Below are 3,885 nucleotides of genomic sequence, written 5' to 3'. Positions count from 1 at the left end.
TTCCAAAATGTTCCCAGAATTGAGATACTTTCTTTTGACTCACCTGTTGTCTGTAACTGTGGCCCATGGGAATGAACCAGGCCAAAACATCAGCGTACCAATTCCAGAGGAAGGACACAAAACTGTTGACATAAGCCGATGAAGCCAGTGTCCACAGATATTAAGAAAAACAGTAGAGAAAAAAATATAAGGAAAATTATAGAGTATAACATCACACTTGGCTTGTGGTGTTCTTTACTATCCCTTAACTTCAATGTTGATGTCTATGAACCTCACATAATTTTATAGTGGTCACCTGACTTTGGCATCCTCCATTCATCAAAATTCCTGTCTCAGACCTCAGAAGGAGGCAGGATGTATGGATTAGGCTTGGGTACTCAAGACTAGGTTTGGCATGAGAATGAAATGCAGGTGGCCTAGTGCTGTAGGTTTGGAGCATTGTGAAGGTAAACACTGTCAAAATTCTACGCCCACATTGCCATCTCTCTGTCAGAGACCTCTACTTACTTATGCCTCAGCATGATGAATCCATCTATTCTCAAACTCATCCCATTCATTGTGTCCCAAGCTAAACTGATTCTCTTTCCTGCCAACTCAGTTATCTTCCATTATTGTATTCGACTCTTTATGATTACTCAGGATTACTCCTTGGTAGCCTCCCAGTAATGTCTTTTATAAGATATTCCTTTTAAAATAACTGTTTGTTTAATTTAAAATGTGACTAGATAATGAATTTACTTGTAACTGTGAAAAGTATCCGTCCTGTCTCTATCTCCTTGTTCCTTGGATCCTAGTGTAGGCTAACACTGCTTTTAGTTTCTGGTACGCTAACTCGATAAAGACAGCTATGCACACACAAAATTGCATACTTTTGTTTAGTCTAAGGTTAGTTTTATCCTGGGCTCTACCTTGAATACTTTATAATATTTTCAAGAATGTTTCTATATTATACCTTTAAAAAATTCATTTTTAAATGGATCTATAATGATATAGTATCCATGTAACATATATATGTAACCAGTGATGAGCACATATTTCTAACCTTTTTGCTATCGTAAACAGTATTGTAATGAATAACATTGTGCATATATCTTTTTCTTATAGAGTTTACAGACTCTTTAGATTCTTATCTACAAATACTAAATGTTTTTATCTAAGTATGTAATTTGCTTTTGACTTTTTCTTGCTCATGCAGAATTTATTTTTATGTAGCTGATTGCACTAGTTTTTCTTTTATGGAATTTGTATTTGGTGTCATAATTAGAAAGGTCTTTCCCACTCTGAGACTATTAAGAAACAAAGTAAAACTAAACTCTTGTGTTGTCTAATGCTTTCATGAAAATCTTATAGTAATGCTTTGATTTTTCTATTAGAATTATCTCATTCTCCTTTTCCTCTGTTTCCTGATAAATTTCATTTTTAGAGCCTCACAGTGTTTGTTGCCTTGTCCTTAACACTCACTTAATAAATTTTTGTTCACTGGGAACAAATTACAAACATTGGTCTTTTAAATATCTACAGGAGTATGTCTAATCCAAGTTTGAAGCTTTGTAATGCATATTTAATTAACTCATTTTCTTTATAGAATCATTTTAGGTGAAAATTAATGCTCAAATATAGAACTCTTCTTTTAATGACTGATATTTTTCTTTTAATTTTTAGAAAGTCACACAGACCTACTTTCAAATGGAATTAAAGGATGGTTAGTTTGAAAAGAAAGGAAGGGATTCTTAGATAAGAGTCTGGTTTTGATTTCAGACAAACATAGTTCTGAGTCTCATTTCTATACATTGAAGCTGTATAAACCGGACTAGCTTCCATGTGATGTGAAGTTTATGAAACTAAGACTCAGTTTCCTCATCCATGCAGTGGGGTTAGTAGCACTTACTCATTTAGTTACTGTGAGGCATAAATCAGGGCATGTCAATAAGCCATTGATTTCATTAAAATTGAAATGATGTGCTAATATGCATCATTAGATAGAAGCTTCTTTGTAATACTGGATACGCATTTTATTTCACAAGATAACCTCAAAATGTCAGGTAATTGCCATGCATAGTGTTTAGGGGATCAGTATAACCCACATATTGAAGGTGAAGCCATTTCAGAGTTTGAAGTAAGTTGTGAAGCAACATAATATCTGAAAACAGATGAAATGTGAAAATTCCAATTGAATATTATTAATTTTTGTCCACCTTCAAGAAACTGATACTATACACTTTTCTGTGTGCAAAGTAGGAGGTTTAAGGAGATTATTAGAATGGTACTATTTCTTCTGTTTGAATTTAAAGTGTTTTGACAGAATTTTGGCCTCATTCTCACTGTACCCAAACAAATGTACATGCCAGGCTGCTACATGGGAACAGTAGACATGTTCTATTTTATTCCATTGCAGGAACCAGCTAAACTTCGCGAATCAGACTAAAAACTCATAGTCCAGTCTGTATGAATAATTAATCCATAATCCAGTTATCCCTTCATTTTATCAAATTAGTTAAGAATTGCAGGTTGTTGCCGGGCGCGGTGGCGCGCGCCTGTAGTCCCAGCTACTCGGGAGGCTGAGGCAGGAGGATCGCTTGAGCCCAGGAGTTCTGGGCTGTAGTGCGCTATGCCGATCGGGTGTCCGCACTAAGTTCGGCATCAATATGGTGACCTCCCGGGAGCGGGGGACCACCAGGTTGCCTAAGGAGGGGTGAACCGGCCCAGGTCGGAAACGGAGCAGGTTAAGAATTGCAGGTTGTTTACTTCTGGCAACTTTGGTAATATTTTGTGCATATACTCACTGTCTTACCTTGAACACCATAAGGAGATCCAGGGAATCTGATTTCCCCAAGATCCTACTTGAAATCCCTTTGGTAAATATTGCCTCCCATGCCTTGTTTACTTACAAACAAAACAAAACAAAACCCAGAAGCTTTGCAATGTTATTCCTTTCAGAACTCTCCTTTCTGATGGAAATAATTAGATAGTCACTGAAGAATGTGCAGCTCCTCACCTAGGAGACAAGCGAATTGAAAAGGCTAACATGTTAGTCAGCATTTCAGAAGCAGCATAAATGCAGGAACTGGACACACAAGAAAGCCATTCCTTCAGTTCAGAGGGGACACTAGGCCCCAGAATAGATAAACAACTCAATTTAATATAATCACAGGAAGAAAGAAAGTTAAAACCGGTGTGTGTGTGTGTGTGTGTGTGTGTGTGTGTGTGTGTGTGTGTGTGTAGGTTATGTAACATTAAAGGAGAGGGGCATATATTATATAATTTTCCATTTACAATTGAAGTGTGTGCTGCTGCTGTTGTTTTTGTTCCTTGGCTGTGTAACTTTCTGACTAATACCTCCAGTAGTTTCAGTTCAGTGACCTTCAGAATTTGTTGAGAAAAGCCAGGAACTATGTGTTGTCGGGTCAAAATGGCTGAATTAACTTCATGCTTTCACTGGGGTAGTGAGTGTGGCCATCACAACTAAGGGTTGCAATGTAGAGGGGGAGGGGAGGTTTTGACTCTGAAGTCATAAATCTCAGCAGTGGAAATCATCAAGTGGATTATTTCTGTTTCCAAGGCATGTCTGTATGTGCCCTCTGCCCAGTTTCCAAGTATGATATATACCTTCGGTTTTGAAAGTCAGGCACAAAATCCACGGTTTAGAATGCAAGCAGTGACCCTGATCATTACTGTGAGAAGTAAGGGAGATGTTTCATTTTCAGAAATACTAAATAAAAGCTGGGTTGTCCAGTTAGCAGCAGATTTACAACCTACTGGAAATATGTATGAATTCCCCCCACACCACACACACACAAAGGAGTCCCAACCCTTTAGACACTTCACTTCCTGGTTCTTCTTCTTCTCTCCCTTTCGCTGGCTTAGGTTCTCGGGCTGTTTGCTGGT

General features: G+C 37.8%; 1 non-coding gene across 1 annotated transcript; it reads left to right on the top strand.

Annotated features, from left to right (window-relative positions):
- Window positions 1-2,513: 2,513 nt before the first annotated feature.
- LOC147583497 (signal recognition particle RNA) lies at window positions 2,514-2,817 on the top strand. Its single transcript, XR_015248645.1, has one exon.
- Window positions 2,818-3,885: the final 1,068 nt, after the last annotated feature.

This window comes from Puma concolor, chromosome A2, assembly GCF_028749965.1.
Source record: "Puma concolor isolate L17-30 chromosome A2, mPumCon1.1.hap2, whole genome shotgun sequence".
NCBI classification, from domain to species: Eukaryota; Metazoa; Chordata; class Mammalia; order Carnivora; family Felidae; genus Puma; species Puma concolor.
Note: the sequence above shows the minus strand (reverse complement) of the source record. Positions and strands in the feature narration are given on the sequence as shown.